Source organism: Oncorhynchus nerka, linkage group LG21 (assembly GCF_034236695.1).
Source record: "Oncorhynchus nerka isolate Pitt River linkage group LG21, Oner_Uvic_2.0, whole genome shotgun sequence".
NCBI classification, from domain to species: Eukaryota; Metazoa; Chordata; class Actinopteri; order Salmoniformes; family Salmonidae; genus Oncorhynchus; species Oncorhynchus nerka.
Window position 1 is genome coordinate 7,491,217 of NC_088416.1, and position 23,196 is coordinate 7,514,412.

The 23,196-nt window shown below is 44.2% G+C and overlaps 1 protein-coding gene and 1 pseudogene across 1 annotated transcript in view; one reads left to right on the forward strand and one right to left on the reverse strand.

Annotated features, from left to right (window-relative positions):
* LOC115103754 (junction plakoglobin-like) overlaps positions 1–12,287 on the reverse strand; it is a 29,083-nt gene extending 16,796 nt beyond the window's left edge. The window contains exon 1 of the mRNA XM_029624661.2: positions 12,154–12,287. The gene's annotated coding sequence lies outside the window, so the exon portion shown is untranslated. The remainder of the gene's footprint in view (positions 1–12,153) is intronic.
* Positions 12,288–18,650: 6,363 nt separating this feature from the next.
* LOC115103755 (trafficking kinesin-binding protein 1-like) overlaps positions 18,651–23,196 on the forward strand; it is a 44,533-nt pseudogene continuing 39,987 nt past the window's right edge.

Consider the following 23,196-nt stretch of genomic DNA (forward strand, 5'->3'; position numbering starts at 1 on the left):
TCTGGACTGATGGTCTGGCCTTCCAGGAAGCACAACACAATGAGGGTAGGAATGTCTGACTGTCAGAGTGCCCCCAGTAGACGAGAGTAAAAGAGTGAGATGAATGCGGTTTGGCGCCAATCGCTCGAATCCTGGTGTGACATTCCACACTAGTCCCATACATTTAGCCTCGTTCAACACACACTTTCCCGCTGCGAACATCAACCAAAATAGTCCTGAGCTGAAAACGCCGTTTCACCCTCTCGCTCTAACCATCTCATCCTGTACGGGCGAACAAACACCATCCCCTCCTCTCAGACAAACAGGTCTTAGCTATTGTCATACATCCAAACCATCCCTTCCTGACTAAACGGGCTCACATAGACGTTGTGAATACTGCTCATCATCTCCAGCCTCCACTCACAGGCATGTCAGACTGGGGAGTGTCCTCATAACCCTGGCAAGTTGTGGCACTGTGCAGTGTGTGTGTGTGTGTGTGTGTGTGTGTGTGTCTTTGGCTCCTATCTGGCAAAACACACCCATGGAGAGTATAAACCTTAGCATTGCTACATTTAAATTGGAACCTCTTGTTTATTTGACCATTATTTTAACAGGTAAGTTGACTGAGAACACATTCTCATTTACAGCAACGTCTCTTTACAGCCCCATCCATTTATACACCGACTTGAATCAAACCCTATCCATTCATTTTTTATTTTTTTATTTCACCTTTATTTAACCAGGTAGGCAAGTTGAGAACAAGTTCTCATTTACAATTGCGACCTGGCCAAGATAAAGCAAAGCAGTTCGACACATACAACGACAGAGTTACACATGGAGTAAAACAAACATACAGTCAATAATACAGTATAAACAAGTCTATATACGATGTGAGAAAATGAGGTGAGATAAGGGAGTTAAAGGCAAAAAAGGCCATGGTGGCAAAGTAAATACAATATAGCAAGTAAAACACTGGAATGGTAGTTTTGCAATGGAAGAATGTGCAAAGTAGAAATAAAAATAAATGGGGTGCAAAGGAGCAAAATAAATAAATAAATAAATAAAATACAGCAGGGAAAGAGGTAGTTGTTTGGGCTAAATTATAGGTGGGCTATGTACAGGTGCAGTAATCTGTGAGCTGCTCTGACAGCTGGTGCTTAAAGCTAGTGAGGGAGATAAGTGTTTCCAGTTTCAGAGATTTTTGTAGTTCGTTCCAGTCATTGGCAGCAGAGAACTGGAAGGAGAGGCGGCCAAAGAAAGAATTGGTTTTGGGGGTGACTAGAGAGATATACCTGCTGGAGCGCGTGCTACAGGTGGGAGATGCTATGGTGATTAGCGAGCTAAGATAAGAGGGGACTTTACCTAGCAGGGTCTGGTAGATGACATGGAGCCAGTGGGTTTGGCGACGAGTATGAAGTGAGGGCCAGCCAACGAGAGCGTACAGGTCGCAATGGTGGGTAGTATATGGGGCTTTGGTGACAAAACGGATTGCACTGAGATAGACTGCATCCAATTTGTTGAGTAGGGTATTGGAGGCTATTTTGTAAATGACATCGCCGAAGTCGAGGATTGGCAGGATGGTCAGTTTTACAAGGGTATGTTTGGCAGCATGAGTGAAGGATGCTTTGTTGCGAAATAGGAAGCCAATTCTAGATTTAATTTTGGATTGGAGATGATTGATGTGGGTCTGGAAGGAGAGTTTACAGTCTAACCAGACACCTAGGTATTTGTAGTTGTCCACATATAAGTCAGAGCCGTCCAGAGTAGTGATGTTGGACAGGCGGGCAGGTGCAGGCAGCGATCGGTTGAAGAGCATGCATTTAGTTTTACTTGTATTTAAGCGCAATTGGAGGCCAGGGAAGGAGAGTTGTATGGCATTGAAGCTTGCCTGGAGGGTTGTTAACACAGTGTCCAAAGAAGGGCCAGAAGTATACACTGACTTGAATCAAAAATGTCTATTAGCTTAAGCCTTGACACACTAAAAGAGATCCAGCGGACCTGGTTTACCAAGATAAGGTTGACTAAACCACGCTAGCCTAAGCTACACCCCAAAAGGAACGAAGAGGATAAATGACAGAGAGGAAGAACCCCAGATCTAAGGAGATAAAAAAAGAAGAGGCTTCAATCCGTTTCAAAAGCCTGATGGGGAAAAAACAGTGGTGGAGGTGTGGCTAGAGGCATCATAGAACCTTCACAGTCTAAAACCATTGTGGGTCTCGAAAGCCATACATCTACATCTGAGAGCAGCGATACAGCGTGCAGAATTGATTTCTGGTCTCGTAGACAGAGGTTTGTTTTCTTGATCCTGGCCACATGTGCTGCTAAACCAGAGTTAGACTTGTTCCACAGACAGCCATAAGAGACAGAGGGATCAAGAGACAAAAGACAGCTGTGACAGAGTGTGTGTGTGTGTGTGTGTGTGGGGGGGGGGGTATACAGATCAAGCAGATTTAAGTCCCATTAACCACACATCTGTAAAGCTGCGTTCACTATCTGTGTATAAGGCGGATCTGCCTCCCCCCACCAATGCACACACATCAACACGTACACGCTGAGGGAACTGGGTTAGCGAGATTAAGAGATTTTCCGTACAAACCTACTTCCTGTTTCCCGGGATAAATAACTGAGAACAGCATGATGTGAAACAGAACTGTTCATTTATAGTGTCATGCCTAAATCGGTCTTCTCTACAGACCCTTCTGCATGATTGATCAACACTCAGGCCGGTGACAGACGGCGCATTTTATGGAGAGCAATTCACAATGCAGGTCTTCACTCTTGCGCAATACTCACCGGCCCTCCGCTGGCCTCTCCCCTTAACTCTTGTGGAGTCCCGGGAAAAGCTAGACTAGAATGTATTATATTTGTGGACGAAGAGGGATGCAAGCGTGCTCTTGATTGCTGAATGTTTAATGCAATGGCAATAGACTACAGCAGTTATTTATTCAGACCCATAGCCATTCAATCTCGGCGAAGAGAAGCGAAATCCGTCTGCATCTTATTCTCGTATGTCATTACAATGAAGGCCAACGAAACATTTTATTTAACTGATGTGAGCAAGGAAGAAATTAAGCCACGAGAGGTAATACCCATTACTCACGTCGTACAACATTAAGGGAAATATTATGAAAGGTAGGCTAATGAGTCAGCCTACTAATTATGCAAATGTAAATAGGCCATAGGGGTGAGGATGGCGATTTTTTCAAATACTGTTAAATGTGTTAGGGTTTCAGGTGATTTCAGAAAAGATGGACGGGGACTCTGCTGTCCTAACTTCAGGGGGGTGGCTGGTTCTGCCATTGGGGTGCCAGGACAGAGACGAGCTTGGTCCTGCGGAGTCATAGCTGTTTGGAGTTGCTGAGAAATGCCGGGTTACCCAGGAGAAAAGTGATTTATTCTCAGGATGGAACATTTGTAAAAGACCCCCCCCCCAAAAAAAACCTCCACATCCCTGCCAATTCTCTAAATAGATTTGCAGCTCCGCTGCTAAGAGGCCATGGTCAGTAAGTGCTCCCTAGACACAGTTCACACACAGCTGTGTGACCCCTGTGTGCGTCTGGTAGGTGGTTTTGGTCCAGCTAGCCTGCTGAGAGAAAGCTTAAACCCCGCCAGGACCCGCTCACCACCACCTCCCCCTCTTATTCACACTCTCCCACTCACCCGTCACTTTGTCCACTGTGGGACTACTGGAAGAAATAGGGGTTAATTGGCCAACTGTGGAGTATAAAAACCGACACGGGAGGATGTGCAGCGGTGTGGAGCGTGATGCTAATCGATCGACTGTGTGGGCTACAGGAAGTTGTGGTTATTCTATGGTCAGACCAGGCTATGACTCAGCAGCACCGGGGGTCTGGATTGTCGTTTCCCCAGTCAGAGGGATAGGCTCAACGACATTTGCTACACAGAGATAATTGTTTCCCGTGTAGATACAACCACATCAAAAACTAGGTTGGGACAATATCTAGTTACAGTTATCAGTCAAACCTGAAGGTGCAGGAAACTATCTGTGAATGTTCACTTAGAAGGTGAATGCTTCCCACTTGAGCGTGGGCTACACTCCATTTAAACCAACTTCAGTGGCCCTCAACCTAGATCAAGACAACCTCTCCCTCAACTTGAGCAGGACAAAGGAGATGATCATGGGTTAGAGAAAAAGGAGGGCCGAACACACCCCCATTCACATTGATCAAGTTCCATCGTGTCCACATCACCAACAAACTATCATGGTCCAAACACACTAAGACAGCCGTGATGAGGACACAACACCGTCTCCCTCTCAGGATTTGGCATGGGGTCCCCACATCCTCAAAACGTTACACAGCTGCACCATTGAGAGCATCCTGTCCGGTTGCATCAGTGCCTGGTATAGCAGCTGTTTGGCAGCCGACCATAAAGTGCTACAGAGGGTAGTGCGTATGGCCCAGTACATCACTGGGGCCAAGTTTCCTGCCATCCAGGACCCATATACAAGGCAGTGTCAGAGGAAGGCCCAAAAAATTGTCAAAGACTCCAGTCACCCATGTCATAGACTGTTCTCTCTGCTACAGCACGGCAAGCGGTACCAGAGCACCAAGTCTAGTTCCAAAAGGCTCCTTAACAGATTCTACCCCCAAGCCATAAGACAAGATAAGAACAATCAAACTATACTAAACCCAAACTATTTGCATTGACACCACCCTCCCCCTTTTTGTTTTTACACTGCTGCTACTCGCTGATTATTATCTACACAGTCACTTTACCCCTACCTACATGTACAAATTACCTCGACTAACCTGTACCTCCGCACATTACTTGGTACCGGTACCCCCTGTATACAGCCTCATTAGTTATTTTATCAAGTCAAAGCCTCATTGTTCTTTAGTTTATTTAGTAAATATTTTCTTAACCAATAGCGCAGTTAAGAAAATGGAGTTATGGGGCTTGTAAGGAAGAATTTCACGGTAAGGTCAACATCTGCAGTATTCGGAGCATGTGACAAATAAAATTTTACTTGAGGTTAGAGTCCAGGTTGTGAGTTCGATCCCCGGCCGAGTGTGACCAAAGACTGCAAAAATGGGACCTGATGAGTGTCTGATTTGCACTCAGCACTAAGGAGATAGATTAGAGGTAAGGCCCTGCGATAGACCAGCATCCTGTCCAGAGGGTTCACTCATCTACGATAACCGATCATTTCAATAAGCATTTTTCTACGTCTGGCCACGCTTTCCACCTGGCTACCCTTATCCCGGCCAACAGCTCTGCACCCCCTGCAGCAACTTGCCCAAAATCTGGATCCCTTACAATCAGCTGGGCTAGACAATGGACCCTCTCTAAAATTAACCGCCAAAATTGTTGCAACCCCTATTACTAGCCTGCTCAACCTCTCGTTTCGTCTGAGATCCCCAAAGATTGGAAATCTGCCGCAGTCACCCCCCTCTTCAAAGGGGGAGACACTAGACCCAAACTGTTATAGACCTATATCCATCCTGCCCTGCCTTTCTAAAATCTTTGAAAGCCAAGTTAACAATCAGATCACCGACCATTTCAAATCCCACCGTACCTTCTCCACTATGCAATCTGGTTTCCGAGCTGGTCATGGGTGCACCTCAGCCACGCTCACGGTCCTAAACTATATCATAACCGCCATCGATAAAAGACAGTACTGTGCAGCCATCTTCATCGACATGGCCAAGGCTTGACTCTGTCAAATAACCGCATTCTTATCGGCAGACTCAATAGCCTTGGTTTCTCAAATGACTGCCTCACCTGGTTCACCAACTACTTGTCAGATAGAGTTCAGTTAGTCAAATCGGAGAGCCTGTTGTCCGGATCTCTGGCAGTCTCAGGGTTCATTTCTCGGGCCGACTCTTTTGTCTGTATATATCCATGATGTTGCTCTTGCTGCTGGTGAATCTCTGATCCACCTCTACGCAGATGACACCATGCTATATACATCTGGCCCTCCTTTGGACAAACCTCCAAACAAGCGTCAATGCCATACAACACTCCTTTAGTGGCCTCCAACTGCTTTTAAATGAAAGTAAAACTAAATGCTTGCTCTTCAACCGATTGCTGCCCGCACCCGCCCGCCCGACTAGCATCACTACTCTGGACGGTTCTGACTTAGAATATGTGGACAACTACAAATACCTAGGTGTCTGGTTAGACTGTAAACTCTCCTTCCAGACTCACATTAACCATCTCCAATCCAAAATTAAATCTAGAACCGGCTTCCTATTTCACAACAAAGCCTCCTTCACTCATGCTGCCAAACATACCCTCGTAAAACTGACTATCCTACCGATCCTTGACTTTGGCGATGTAATTTACCAAAAATCCTCCAACACTCTACTCAGCAAACTGGATGTAGTCTATCACAGTGCCATCTGTTCTGTCACTAAAGCCCCATATACTACCCACCACTGCAAACTGTATGCTCTCGTTGGCTGGCCCTCGCTACATATTCGTCGCCAAACCACTGGATCCAGGTCATCTATAAGTCTTTGCTAGGTAAAGCACCGCCTTATCTCAGCTCACTGGTCATCCCCAAAGCCAACACCCCCTTTGGTCGCCGTTCCTTCCAGTTCCCTGCTGCCAATGCCTGGAACGAATTGCATTTCTTTAAAAAATAAATAAAATAAAAAAGGCACTGAAGCTGGAGACAAATGTCCCTCTCTAAGCATCAGCTGTCAGAGCAGCGTACCGATCACTGTACACAGCCAATCTGTAAATAGCGCTCTATTGCCTTTACCTCCCTAATCTTCTACGTTTGCACACACACTGTACATAGATTTTTCTATTGTGTTATTGACTGTACGTTTGTTTATGTGTAACTCTGTTGTTGTTTTTGTCGCACTGCTTTGCTTTATGTTGGCCAGGTCGCAGTTGTAAATGAGAACTTGTTCTCAACTGGCCTACCTGGTTAAATAAAGGTGAAATACATGTTCAAAAATCAACTCATAGGCTCCTGTCCTACGAGCTGTTCCAGCTACTTTCTTACAGTCCATTTATCAGTCCACCGATAACAGCCAGTCGATGGAACTCCCCTCTCGGCTCCACTAGCATACCAAACCCCCACTACAGTCAGGCACATTGAAAGGCTTAAGTACACAAAGCAGGGCCCTGCTGGCAGGATCGCATGTGAAACAGAGCGCAAGCACACATTCTCCAACTTGAAAAGAGGGGACGATATCGGATTCTAGGAACATCCACGTCTAAGAGAACCCGCGTGTCAAAGACATTTTACGTCTGTTTATAATATGCTTTCAAGAGTCAAAGCATGAAGCCTCTCGGACTTTCAAATTGAGGATTAGGGCCTAGTCTTGAGTTTTAGAGTTTGGCTTACTGGACTTGACGAAATGATTCATTACCACCCTAGCTAAATACAGTGACAGCAGTAGAAAACAGTGGACAGTTCCAAGACGGTAACAGCATGGTTTTACATTACAGCAGCTACATGGTGTCATTAGCAGTGATTCATCGGGAGAAATGCAATGCCTTAGCTAATGTTATTGTGTTAATTGACAGCCTGGAAAACAGCCTGGAAAACAGCTAGCAGTCAACTGGCAAATAAAAAGAAACGATGACTTGCAAGTCATTCAACAAGTCAATGTAGGTTCTATTTGACCGTGTAACACAATAATGTCTAACCAGTAACTGATTAAATAACCATTAGATGTGTCGAAAGTGTATCACACCAGACCAGAGGGCATACAGTTGCCGCAGACTGGGACGAGCTAGTTGGGTAATTCATGTTTTCCCCCCTGTACGCTCCTCGCACTAGGAATTATAGGAGGTCAGTGTTGTCTCCGAGGTGTGGAAGTGCAGAGTTGGATCAGATTACACAGAGAAGGGAAGCAGGGAAGGAAGAAAGTGTGTAGCGGTAGAACTAGGCCTTCGTGTCTGCGTGGCTTCTCTGATGTAACAACGACAGTGTGTTTCCCCCGTCTCCATTGTTATAGAGCCCTCAAACTCAACTCTGGACCCGAAGCCAGTTCCACTGCCCCCCCCCCCCCCCCCCTCCATTGTTCCCCTCTAACCAAGGACCGATTTAGACCTGGGACACCAGGTGTGCGCAATTAATTATCAGGTAGAACGGAGAACCAGCAGGCTCCGGCTCTTGTAGGGAGTAACGGGAGGCTGTGTTGTCACTGCAAGGAAGGACGATGCTGCAGGAACTCTGATGTAACATGCTGGGCTGCTGTCCACAATTACTCTGTATGAAGGAAGAATGGACAAGGAGGCTTGTGTCACAATATCTAGGGTGAATGGGAGGACGTCAATGGGAGTGAATGGAAATAAGTATTTTTATAGTGAACTCAGTTTCTCAGTACATGAGGGGACTATACAAGAGTTTTGCACAGAGCAACTAGAATGGATGTCGTCTGTCATGGTCTGGACAGCGAGGTTCGCTTGGTCTAAAGCCCTCCTTTAGGGTTAGTGGGGAGGCTTCGCCTGCTGCAGCGTGGATACTGGATATATGCATGGCTGTACTGGTGAGCATTGAGGCGATACGACAGATGATGAATATTTCAGAAAGATCAGAGGCGCGAGGGGAGGCTAGGGAGAGCAGGGAGGATTCAATTTGAGGGGACGCTAAAGAATACCCCCCCCCCCCAGAAGAAGTTAGTCTGACTAAGCCTGTACCAGACATCTTTGGAGGGGAAGCTGGAGTATTTGCATTTACCTGCAGTGTTTAGGCTGCCACTTAAAAAAAAATGTTCTTCGTGTAAACCGTGACCAACACAAAAGACGTCAGGGGACTGAAGCACGGAGGGAAGAATTACAAATAACCTTCTTCTTTCTTTCCTTGGTGTAGTGAGGTTATTGTGAGGCGTTGCTTCCATAAAGGTCACCTACACGCCACACGTCAATCCTGGCAACAGACACTTCATATCTGTGTGTGAATTATAGTCACTCCTCTAGAGGAGGCTGATGATTCTCTTCTCTGATACGGCGTCTCGACGGGGAAGAATTCCCAGAGTCGCTAGCGTTGCTTTTCCACCGCACCCGCGCTTCCTCCATTCTCCTCTCCCTGCTCATTGGAGTGCAATTAAACGGATGAGTAGGAAGTGGGAGATGAGAGAGCAGGGTGAAGAGGGACACCACGGCAATGACGAGGAGTAATCATCCAAGTCGACTTACTGAGAAGCACTGCCGAGTGTAGGCTAAACGGACCTGAAAAACTGTAAAACCTGTGTTTAAGGCACCCATGGATTCAGGAATCCAGTCCACTCCCTCCCTCCCTTGTGAAACTGTGTCAGGAATGAAAAAAAAAAAAAAAAATCAAATGGTAATATATTCATAAAAGAAACAGACAGTAATGGATGCAGCTATTTCCAGCATGCCGTCAGCAGATGTGGCCTGGTGGTTTATGAAGAGCTGTCTGATAGGAGCCGACTTGAAAATAATACAGTTGGCAGAGTAGTACCAGACTTCCAGAGCACCGAGTGATGGGGAGAAACGGTTGTTAGGCCTCCCCGGGAAAAAAAATGTATTGAGTGAATAACTCATATTCATGATGGTAATAGGAGCACAGCTGTGTTGGTCGCCCGGGCGATGCCAGCTTGGATGGAGTCTTTCATATCGTGCCACCTCTGCCACTCCATTGATGACTGGGTTCCAAGACGCTTTGGGCCTCTCTTGCGTGCTTCAATCATAGCATTCTCCAAGTTAGAGGCTCAGGCGTCAGACCTACCTGCTGTTTTGCAGGTAGGTCTTCATATCTTCTGTTCTGCCCTTGTGTAAATGTCCTTGACATTTGCAACAGCCGTCCAATACGGAAGTCGCCTTAGTCTGGGGATAACATATCAAAAGATAGTGATTTTTGTCTTTGTTCTATGCCAATCTTTTTAAAATGGTGGCAAAGGGGAGGGTAGAAGTCAGAGTAAATCTGCTTTGGGTTGATAACAGCATTGTCTGAGAAGAGATCTTAAGCCCCTGTCCGGTTGATTTAACCCTTCGGAGATTAGGCCGCTATCGCCCCACCTCCTCTTTAACCCCAGATAGAAGACGAGTCCATATCATGGCTGACCAGAAAAATAATCCCAATCTTCCACCCCCATATGTAGCCTACACATGCACGCAAACACGCTCAACCTGGATACACACATTGGCACCGGGCCTGGTCCCCACGCGTGGTCCGATTAGGTTCTGCGGCGTAACGGAGCTCTCTGTGGTGCTCAGGCGCCACCGGGGAGGGAGGGCATGGGGTGAGGAGAGAGACTGAAGTCAAGAAGAGGGAGGAGAATTAGGCAGGGAAGGGTCACATTTGAGAAGTGGCAAACGTGGGACCAAGTTAGAGACGCATGGAACAAGACAACATGATGGGGGGAATAAGATAGGAAGGAAAAGAAAGACGAGGACAATATTGTTGGACAATATCAAGGAATTAAGCAAGGGGGAGGATTAGCGCCAGTATGACCCCAGCTGCAGCTGAAAATCTCAGCCCCCCCCCAGATTCAGGACGCTGTTGAATGCCAAAAAAATGTGGTTGTTTTGATGCCATTGTTCTTGGTTGTTTCTGGTCGTTGGAATGGCATGATCATGACTGGTGTGAGAGGAGGGAGCTCTCCATTTTGACAGACATCTGTCCAGCTCTAATGCCAGGCTGTGCCATGTCAAATATGACTTGGACAATTATTAAAAGTTGGTCTTGGGAGTCTTTGAAAAGACTAAACCGCGTAAGATGAGCGAACGAGATAATGTTATTTTGGGTTGCATGTTGAAAGTGGATTTACTTGTGAAATAAAAATGAGAGGATCTGTGCTCTGTTATCGCAGTGGCATAGAGTGGGGTAGTAAAGCTCCTGTAACTAATGGCATATGGTTCCCTTTGGTCAAGGATGAAGTATGAGGCAACAGAGGTTCACTGGTATGGATAATGTCATCAGCCTGAACACCTGGTTTGTGTCCAATGGGCCTTGATCAAAAGTAGTAGTGCACTATATAGGGAATAGGGTGCCAATTGGGACAAAGACCTGGACATTACTGGCACTGGTTCCCTTCTGGATCTTAACTGCCCTAAAAGAGAATGTATTGTAGGTGTGAAGGTCTTGTAAGGACATTTTGGTATCAATGCCTCATTGTTGATCAGTATTATTAATCCTAACCCATGATGCATGTATGAACCATGCAGGCACTCATCATGTCATGCCCCACCCCCAACTCACTGGGGTTGTCAAAGCCCCCAGCAGAACCCTTGAATAGAGATTACATACTAGGGGCTCCCGAGTGGCGCAGTGGTCTAAGTGCAAGAGGTGCCACTACAGTCCCTGGTTCAAATCCAAGCCGTATCACACCCGGCCGTGATTGGGAGTCCAATAGGGCGGCGCACAATTGGCCCAGTGTCGTCCGGGTTTGGCCGTCATTGTAAATAAGAATTTGTTCTTAACAGACTTGCCTACTTTAAAAAAACTTTTTTTTTTTTTAATGCTGTATAGCCTTCTGTATGACACAGCTTTGGCCCCGACTAGGGGGGCAGTGGATTTGACAATGGATGAGGGGTAGACAAACTTTGACCGTCTCTCACTCTCTGCTGTGTACTGTCACACCACGAATGACTTTCAGCTCTATTCTACTGAAGGATAAAGGAATCCGCACACTGCTCTTGTTAGTATCACTGATCTTTAATAAGCTTTATTCTATTGAAATTTGCATGATGTTAAGTTGATCAATAATAGTTTGCCCCAAAAAAATGTTGGCACATCTATTTGGCAGGAACAGAGTTGGACAAAACCTTGTAGCGGCAAACTAAAAACATTTGCTCTTAATCAGGCAGGAAGGAGTAAACAGTTTCTGTTGCATAACGTTTTGTAACAGAGGAAACGTTTTGCAACGGTATCGGCGTAATGAATACACCCACGATAACTAAATGTCCGACTTTAACGACGTTTGGGTGGCGACTAGACACTTGACAATATGAAAGGAACATTACGCTATTCTGCCATCAAGTTCAGAGACAAATACAAAAATTGAGGGGAGACAGAATGTCAGAGACAGGCTACATTGTATCCAGACCGGGAAGAACATTTATGGAACGCTGGAGAATCGTGTTTCCAGTTTAGAGACAAGCGCAACACAGGAATGGAGAAACTGTGACTATCCTATCTCACTCGACTCACTTGACACGAATTTACTCTCTCTCCGAAGACTGTCAATACACGGGAATGTGACAATAAATACAGATCTTTCTTACCTGTCAAAATACAATAAATTGTTTCGAATATTCCAAAGTCTACGCAGGTCCACAAACAGACTTTACCAACGATATACTTTGTCCTCTCTGCCTCACCTCAACTGCGGTAGGATGATACTCAGAACAATGAGTAAAAAGCCTAACACCAGCGACTCCGCCTCTCTTACCATAGTGTTGTCGACCCGACCCGACCCCACCCTTCACTTCTCCACAATTTGGAATGTAAACGCAATTGGCCAGAACAAAACAAATGTGGCGTTACATGGGTCTATACAGTAATATGAATATTAATGTTGTTTCCCAAACGTATTTTTGGTCAACTACATTACTAAAACATTGTTGTTTGTTTTCGAATTTACAACGAAGGATAAAATGTTAGTGGTTAGCATGGCCTGCTCACACACAGGGCATTAGTCTACCTGTGTGAGAAAGTAGCCCACAGAACGGCCACACCTTGGGCTACGTCATGAAACTTGCCAAGACAGAAAGGTGAGTCACATGGGTAGACTAGCTTTTATGTCGCGAAGTGGTGGCATAAAATCGTATCACATTTTTATAGAGAAGACAGCCCACAGCGGTGGAAAAAGTAAAGACACCTTAATAGAAAAATACTAAAGTAAAAGTGAAAGGCACCCAGTTAAATCACTACTTGAGTAAAGTCTAAATGTTTAGATATACTTAAGAATTCAAAGTAAAACTATTAATAATGTACAATTCCTTTTATTAAGCAAACCAGACGCCACCATTTTTTTGTTTTTAAAAATTGATTTACGGATAGCCTGGGCACACTCAAACACTCAGACGTAATTTACAAACAAAGCATGTGTGTGTCGTGAGTCCGTCAGATCAGAGGCAGTAGGGATGACAAGGGAGGTTACCTTGATAAGTGCATGAATTTGACAATTTCCCTGTCCTGCTATGTATTTAAAAATGTAACCAGTACTTTTGGGTTTCAGGGAAAATGTATGGAGTAAAAAGTACATTACTTTCTTTAAGAATGTAATGAAGTCATAGTAAAAGTTGTCAGAAATATAAATAGTGAAGTAAAGTACAAATTCCCCAAAAAGCTACTTAAGTAGTACTTTAAAGTATTTTACTTAAGTACTTTACACCACTGCACACAAATACACTCCACAAACGTCTGTGACTTTCACCATGGAGACAGCCCACACAAATACACTCATACAAACCACAAACATCTGTGACATTCACCATGGATTTAATGTAACCAGGCACTTTTGCTTTGTTTTTATTGTCAGCTTTTTCTGCTTTTTTTCCTGAGGAAAATCACACAGACTTCATCCAAGACCGTGAGGATGGGGTGTTGTTCCTGCTAGACACCCATCTAAGGTCATGAGATAGGGAGAAGGAGAAAGTGCAAGAGACCAGATAAATCTGGATCCATAATTTTAACTCACATTCGCGCTCTCTTTTGTCTTTTTGAAGAAAACAAACTTTCTCAGTGGGCACGGAGAGAGTTTTAGTAAGTTGTGGATAACAATTCAAAGTGACATCCTCCATGGTGTTAGGAGTCTCGAAAGGATAGAGTATTCGGTTACGTGAGGAAAGTGACAGAGAGAAGGTGAGCATGTGGAAAGTGTTTCTCTCTCCAATGCTGTATGACAGACTGAAATAGGTCAGTCCATATCCTGCCTCGGGGTGTATTGTTGTCAGGCTAGCAGCTAGCTGTCCATTGTGACAGCCATATTCTATACCCCTAGCCTGGATGAGACAGGGGCCAGGGCCGGTGGCACGGCATATTGGGTCAGTGCTGCTGATTATATAGGCCATGCGTCTGGGTGTAAAAGCATGTGTGTGGTTGACAGACGAATGTCTGAAAGCATTAGGGCTAATTGACACTTCTCGTCACAAGCTTATTTACTTTGTGTCTGTGTTGCCTAGCCTACTCTTAGTAAATTGCCGTTGTGAGTGAACCTATTAGAACCTAACATGTAAACCTATTAGGAAGAATGTATCGACAACTTTCTGGTTAGGGAACCTGCAATTTCTCCCAAAGTTGAGATCTGGCTTGACCGGTCCATTCGTGAATCAAAACTTAGACTTTGGCTCAAGAGTTCACATGATTGTTCATATCACAAGAACTCACTTTAAATTCATTCTGATGCTGTGTAACATGATTACAATTGTGTATTACAATAATAAAATGCCCTTCATTTGTTTCAAATCAGTTCTATATCATTAACTCTGCTAAGCTTTCTTTACAGATTACTGGATATTGTGGATAAGTGGCCGTAGGATTTTCAGTGAGATGAATGGTCCTATTGTTTAAACACTGCATGCCTTGTCCTTGAATATTAGCCAGGAGGAATTAAAGTGTGGGGTTCATGTGGGTTTCTGACTCTGTCTTGCCACCTGTTTTGGGGCCTTCAAATACGGGTATTGACTCTTTGTTAAAATGCGACCATTGAGGTAGAGTTTCAAAAGATTTTCTCCAGAATCAAAAACAGAACATCCATTTGGTTTTCTTGTATGGGCAAGCATAACACACCCTGTTCCTCTGTCCTTTTTCTCTCTCTCTCTCTTGCGTTCACACACGCATGCACACACACACACACACCACAATGCCTCCTTCTACGCGATATCACAGATGTATTCATTGGCTTGTAGTAGGGCTTGTAACTGCTCTGAACTTTCTACACAGGGGGTCATCTGAACATTCTGATGACTGCATTTGGGTGCCAGTGACCAATCAGCCCTCTCCGACCTCAAAGCAAATGGACCAATGAATCTCAGTGTATATGACTGAGTCAGTCTTTCACTCCAAGGTCATGGCTGGCTGATATGATGTCCTGCCTCACAATACTCCACTGTCTCTGCTTTTACACCCGACAGGAAATGGCCCCATTGTCCTTGGGAGAGGATGAGGCCGCCAGTCCAGGACCGGACCAGCCCCATCGGCTCACTGGCTGGATTGATGGAGAGTGTTGTAAATTATTAATGGCTGTTTCCCCAATGTGAGACACTGTAGTCTTGTGTTTAATGTGGAAGAATGGACAGTGGGAAGCGATATAGGATCTCACCCCACAAGACAGAATTAGGCTACTCTGCTACATTAAAACATGTTCAAGTGATTATAGTGTAGAGAGGTTCAAGTACCAATGATTTTTTGGGTGGATTAATATGGATAATAATATTGTCTATAAATCGGATTGTTTAACATGCAACAGCTATGACAGAGTACGTGTGATAAATCTGTAATGTCCTTTGTAACTCCGTTGGTAGAGCACGTTGCTGGTAAAGCCAGGGCAGTGGGGTTGATCCCAGTGCCAACCATATGTCAAATGTATGCATGCATGACTGTTGCTTTGGATAAAAGCATCTGCTAAATGGCATATTATACACTTCTCAAAAAAATAAAGGGAATAATACTCATCCTAGATCTGAATGAATTAAATCTTTTTATTAACTACTTTTTTCTTTACATAGTTGAATGTGCTGACAACAAAATCACACAAAAATGATCAATGGAAATCAAATTGATCAACCCATGGAGGTCTGGATTTGGAGTCACACTCAAAATTAATGTGGAAAACCACACTACAGGCTGATCCAACTTTGATGTAATGTCCTTAAAACAAGTCAAAATGAGGCTCAGTAGTGTGTGTGGCCTCCACGTGCCTGTATGACCTCCCTGCAACGCCTGGGCATTCTCCTGATGAGGTGGCGGATGGTCTCCTGAGGGATCTCCTCCCAGACCTGGACTAAAGCATTCGCCAACTCCTGGACAGTCTGTGGTGGATGGAGCGAGACATGATGTCCCAGATGTGCTCAATTGGATTCAGGTCTGGGGAACGGGCGGGCCAGTCCATAGTATCAATGCCTACCTCTTGCAGGAACTGCTGACACACTCCAGCCACATGAGGTCTAGCATTGTCTTGCATTAGGAGGAACCCAGGGCCAACCGCACCAGCATATGGTCTCACAAGGGGTCTGAGGATCTCATCTCGGTACCAAATGGCAGTCAGGCTACCTCTGGTGAGCACATGGAGGGCTGTGCGGCCCCCCAAAGAAATGCCACCCCACACCATGACTGACCCACCGCCAAACCGGTCATGCTGGAGGATGTTGCAGGCAGCAGAACGTTCTCCACGGCGTCTCCAGGCTGTCACGTCTGTCACATGTGCTCAGTGTGAACCTGCTTTCATCTGTGAAGAGCACAGGGCGCCAGTGGCGAATTTGCCAATCTTGGTGTTCTCTGGCAAATGCCAAACGTCCTGCACGGTGTTGGGCTGTAAGCACAACCCCCACCTGTGGACGTCAGGCCCTCATACCACCCTCATGGAGTCTGTTTCTGACCGTTTAAGCAGACACATGCACATTTGTGGCCTGCTGGAGGTAATTTTGCAGGGCTCTGGCAGTGCTCCTCCTTGCACAAAGGCGGAGGTAGCAGTCCTGCTGCCGGGTTGTTGCCCTCCTACGGCCTCCTCCACGTCTCCTGATGTACTGGCCTGTCTCCTGGTAGGGCCTCCATGCTCTGGACACTACGCTGACAGACACAGCAAACCTTCTTGCCACAGCTCGCATTGATGTGCCATCCTGGATGAGCTGCACTACCTGAGCCACTTGTGTGGGTTGTAGACTCCATCTCATGCTACCACTAGAGTGAAAGCACCGCCAGCATTCAAAAGTGACCAAAACATCAGCCAGGAAGCATAGGAACTGAGAAGTGGTCTGTAGTCACCACCTGCAGAACCACTCCTTTATTGGGGGTGTCTTGCTAATTGCCTATAATTTCCAACTGTTGTCTATTCCATTTGCACAACAGCATGTGAAATGTATTGTCAATCAGTGTTGCTTCCTAAGTGGACAGTTTGATTTCACAGAAGTGTGATTGACTTGGAGTTACATTGTGTTGTTTAAGTGTTCCCTTTATTTTGTTGAGCAGTGTATATATATATATATATATATATATATATATATATATATATATATATATATATACTGAGTGTACAAAACATTAAGGACACCAGCTCTTTCCCTAACAAAGACTATCCAGGTGAAAGCTATGATCACTTATTGATGTCACTTGTTAAATCAACTTCAATCAGTGTAGATGAAGGGGAGGAGACAGATTAAAGAAGTATTTTTAAGCCTTGAGACAATTAAGATATGGATTATGTATGTTTGCCATTCAGAGGGTAAATGGGCAAGACAAAAAAATCGAAGTGCCTTTGAACGGGCTATAGTAGTAGGTGCCAGGTGCACTGGTTTGTGTTAAGAACGGCAATGCTGCTGGGTTTTTCACTGTAGCTAATGGTAAGTTTCCCGTGTGTATCAAGAATAGTCAATGCATTGCTATGTGTTTTTACTGTACATTTCTGTACATGACTTTAGCCACTAGAGGTAGACAGTAGCCTACGCATCAAAACACTGCACATTCAAATACTGCTTTACTCCATATATCAGCGCCGCCGTGTGTGTGTCAGTGGAGGCTGCTGAGAGGAGGACGACTCATAATGGCTGGAATGGAGTCGATGGAATGGTATCAAACACAACAAACACGTGGTTCATTCCAATCCATTGACTGCATTCCAGCCATTATAAGGCGTCCTCCCCTCTGGTGTGCGTGTGTGTGTGTGTGTGTTGTTTAGGGTCAGATGGATGCATTCCCTAAGGGGTTTGGTGGTTCTCTCTGGGGGTTAAAATAGTCTATCATTTGTTGCTCCAACTCAGTGTAGGCATCTTAAGGAGTGTGGGAGAATCTAGATATAGAGTAGGAGAGAGATGAAGCCCATCTTCAGAATGGGAGAAACATCAAGCCCAAAAGTGTTCCTGCTGTTTTGGGAGGAGTGGTACAATTGCACAGCAAATGGGTCTTTTACAATATTCTCACAATATATATCTGTACCCATTTGTACCCTTGAATATGATTAAATCCTTCCAATCTTATCTTTCAAAAATAAGTATGAATATAACCATAAATCATATCTAAGAAAGTCAATAAACAGCATCAACATGTCATATAGGAAGTAGGTCAAGCTTATTCATAATCTTCATGCTTGTAATCTGCAGCCTTCAGGTTGACTGTCTCCTTTAACCACTAGATGAATGCCTGATATGTCAGATATATTATCACCAAAATGATCCATAGAGCAGCAGGACATGACTAAAATACATTTCATGTGACTGCTGGTTTGGACTGCCTCTAATTTGAACATGGCTGGGCTGCAAACTGCAGGGGGACTTTTTAGGTGTTGTGACACTGTCCTCAACTGGGTTGCTTTTCTATCATATTTTTTTGTCTGTTGAAATCAAACAACATGGTCTGTGTGTACATCATGTATTTACATTTGGGACACATTCTGAACACTGACATTTGTAATACATACAATTTCACAAAATATTTGTCAAATTTGCGCATGAATGCGGAATTGTTGTGGTGTTCATCATGTCTGTTAATGTTCCTGGGGGCCACTGGTTCAAAGTATTCTAGCTAAGCAAGGAGGTTACACGTGAGACTACATGTGCCATAATGCTTCGCTTCCAAGATGACCAAATACAGACGGACCCAGCGCTTTGACAGATCGAAGTCCGGAGGAAAAGTTCCTGTCAAGTTTTGCCGACAAACGACCTTGAAGAACTTGGGTAAAAGCAAATGCGTAAGTCTCTATAAACTTGTTAACTTGTTTATCTCATCTCTGTTGATAGTTGTATTTTGGTATTTATCTTCTTCTAAACAAAGGAAAGGGTGACCAACTTGATGAAGCGATGTTTCCATAGGCTCACACAGGGTGGGATCAAATGGTAGGATCCCTGCCCCTTTTGTTGTCGGTGGAAATGCAAAACGCCTGTGCTCTTTGCCAATGTTCTCAAAAGAAACACTTTATTTACCTCAATGAAGTAGGACAAATGAACTCATTGTACACGACTGTCACCATTTTCAGTTGCAGCATAGTGAATGAATTATCAGCAGAAAAGACGAAGAGAGATGTAACGTTAGCTGGTCAACTGGAAAATTGGCTGAGGCAGATCGGATCGTATCACGACAACAGTATCTAATCTTTGTTAGGCCTAATTGACAAATGAATCGCACCCATCCGGTTGCCGACAATTCAAGTCGATAATTAACGTTTCCCTTTTACCCCAAACGTGACATTTTTTTAGTTCACATGTAATTGATTCATAGTGGACGAAAAAATCACAACGGGATATAGGCAGAGGGCAGATAAATATTGACTAGGATAATAGTCTATAAACAGGACTGGTCATGTTTCTGTTTGCCACATTGTTACGGTTTGCGACACCATTTTTGCAACAATGTTTCAAACAAACAGTAACGTTGGTCTTTGAAAATCCCCTGCTGGTGTAACTATAGTGGGCTACAATTTGATGGGTACAGTCCATGTGTCCTGTAGCGGTGCTTCCCTACCAGTAAATGTGGTCATGTGGCCATGTTTTGAAAAAATGTGTTTATCAAAATAGGTGTATATGACCCTATTCTATCATCGACTGCATTTTGATCTTGTTAAACAACTGATGTTGGTCCTTGGAACCATCCAACACCACCCTTGACACTGACTATACCAACCCTTCATATTGATGGGTGTTTGGAATATACTATAGCACTTAGATACAGATACAATCAAAAAAGTCACTGTATGTCAGATCCAGTCACCTCACTCTTTGAACGTCATTGTCACTGTAGCCTAGGCTGGCTGCATCCTGTTGTATTAGCTCGGGGACACAACAGGAGGTGGTGCTCTCACCACAATTTTTGATGACTGAATAGAAATGCCCTTATATGGCAGCCCTTATTACTCAGAGCTGTAACTTAGAACATGCCTTTTCTAAGTTGTGATACTTTTCCATAAATAGCCTAACAGTTCATGACCAGACAACTGGTTTAGAGTCTGTGCCAAATAATGAAGCCTCTGTGTTCACAGATCTATGATGTATTCATGCATTTCATATTCAGTGCCTTCCTTTTATTGAGCATAGTCTGATGTTGGCCTACCATATGCCATCGGCATGTAGCCGAAGTGTCCTAGTTTTCCGGTTAGTTTAATTGTCAAACTACAATGGATAATTGTTTCTAAAAGCTATAAGCCGGATTTAGAGAGCATTTTGGGACCAAACAACAGGAGCTAAGTTTATCTGCTGACTGTTGGTTGCACGTCACCGGTTTGATTATGACCCGATTTGAGCATTATTGATTGTTAATCCGGTATCTTCTACTTTTTAGAAAAACACATTCATTATAATAGCTGTAGGTATGTTGAACTGTAGCGTAATAAACTAGTGCCTGAGTAAGGCATTTGATTTGGCTAGTGTACGGCTGTGTGTAAAGCAGAAAGTGAGATGTCTGATTTGACTGACGCAAATGAATGGCTCTGACCAGAGCACCAGACTGAGCCAGATAGTATGACAGAGAGAGAGAGGGGAGAGGGAATTCCTTGCCTGCAGCTGCAATACAACAGCGTGTACAAGTGCTGACTCACAGACTGTCTTCCACTCTCATTCTCCCTCTCTCTCTCACACACACACACACAATCTCTTTGTCTGTCACACACACCCTCTCTCGCTGTCCCTCCCCCACCTCTCTCTCCATTATAACCCCACCTCCTCCTGCCTTCCCTCCCTCCCTCTCCCTCTCTCTCTCTCTCCCTCTCAGCCAGGACACCACACTGGATGAGGGCTAAAGGTAGCTGACAGGAGAAGCAGCAGCTGTAGAGGCCATTGGTTTTTGACTCGGGCTCACTCACTCTCAAGGAGAGACTGTCCTAGCAACGGCACCTGCGTCCAATCAATGCAAGGATACTCCTAGCAGCACGGTAAGTAACTGTCATTTACAACAGTAAGTGTTATACTCAGTTAGTCAATAAAGCTAATAACCTAATGTCATCAGCATTATCAGCATGCCGTCTCTGTGTCTATTGCTGCTGTAGTTAGCCTCGGACTCAGTTTGCGTTCGTTATCCCTGAGAGAGCCGGCAACGAGGACTTCTGTGTTTGTTCTTCTCCCCTCCCTGCAACTTTGTAATGTCAATACATTCGGGGCAGACTAAACAAATTGACTGCAAACTAGAGAAGTGTGTGTGTGTGTTTCAGAATGCTTTCAGTCGAATGAAAACATTGCAAACATTGACCAGAAGCACAGTAAAGAGGTCTGTTATTTTGAAGATCATAGAGGTTCACTTCATAGCTGATGTATTGTGTCATCGTTTGTGTATTGTTGGCCTTAGCTAGGCTGTGTAAGAGCCCGTCAAAAGGCCTGTAGGCCTGTTGAACCACAGTACTTGCAAGATGGGGCTAACCTATACTAAGGTTCAATATTTCACTAACTGATGCTGTGGTTGTACTTTATCAACTGTTTAGATGTTATTATGATGGTATGGTTTATCTATCCTAATGTTGTGACTATGTTATTATAACGGCATGAGTTAGCTAATGTTGTGAGTATGTTATTATAACGACATGAGTTAGCTAATGTTGTGACTATGTTATTATAACGACATGAGTTAGCTAATGTTGTGACTATGTTATTATAACGACATGAGTTAGCTAATGTTGTGACTATGTTATTATAACGGCATGAGTTAGCTAATGTTGTGACTGTGTTATTATAACGACATGAGTTAGCTAATCTTGTGACTATTTTATTATAACGACATGAGTTAGCTAATGTTGTGACTATGTTATTATAACGACATGAGTTAGCTAATGTTGTGACTATGTTATTATAACGACATGAGTTAGCTAATGTTGTGACTATGTTATTATAACGACATGAGTTAGCTAATGTTGTGACTATGTTATTATAACGACATGAGTTAGCTAATGTTGTGACTATGTTATTATAACGACATGAGTTAGCTAATGTTGTGACTATGTTATTATAGTGACATGAATTAGCTAATGTTGTGACTGTACAGGTGCATGTCACCTGTTCTCTTTCCTTGGAAGGCCTATATAGAAAATATTCAATATATAGAAGTGTAGGGAAATATGTGTCTGGTGTGTGAGAGGGCAAATGTCTGAAAGGATTTATAGCTTACCTGGCGTGGTATGACTGACAAACAACTGAAGGAGCTTTTGGCCAGACAGGGCAGATGTGGATGGCAGCCATTGCAGAACATGAGGTGCTGTGTGTGTGCAACACATGCATTTCCATTTGTGTGTGGCCACTTTGGGTTGATTTATTGACCTGTGATAACTGTCTTGTGAGCTAGCAGAGTGGTTTCAATCAGTAATACCGTCTTCCTGCTTAAAAAAAAGGGCGAGAGAATGTAACACGGTGCAGTCGTCCAAGGTATTTGTGTAGAGGCAAGTTGACCTGAGTTGAATTGCATGTTGTGTGAAAGTCTCTTTTAGCCATGTCGCAACCGCAGCAATTCACACCACCGCAGACCAAATGTGTGCATGATAAAGGATACAGTGTGTGCATGATAAAGGATACAGTGTGTGCATGATAAAGGATACAGTGTGTGCATGATAAAGGATACAGTGTGTGCATGATAAAGGATACAGTGTGTGCATGATAAAGGATACAGTGTGTGCATGATAAAGGATACAGTGTGTGCATGATAAAGGATACAGTGTGTGCATGATAAAGGATACAGTGGGGGCATGATAAAGGATACAGTGTGTGCATGATAAAGGATACAGTGCGTGCATGATAAAGGATACAGTGCGTGCATGATAAAGGATACAGTGTGTGCATTGGCGACTCCCAACTACCCAAACCATCTGTGTACTCTCTTCAAATACAACCATATGGATACAATAGCAACTCTCTGTCTGTTAGCATATTAGAGGTAGAATGCCACTCTGTTAGGCTTGAACGGTCCTTACTTGTCTTCTTAATGCCGAGTTGTGAATGACATTACGTTTGATGAGAATTACCACTTGACAGACATAATGATGACAGTGTTCGACTCTCAATCCTTCAACCTCTCCTCACTTGTAGCTTTTGCTCACAGACTCTTGTGTCTATCTTACAGGGTGTGCAGGCTTTTGCTGCAGCCCAACATTTAAGTCAACTAATTCAACCGATCAAGGTCTTTGTGAGTAGTAGATTGGTCCG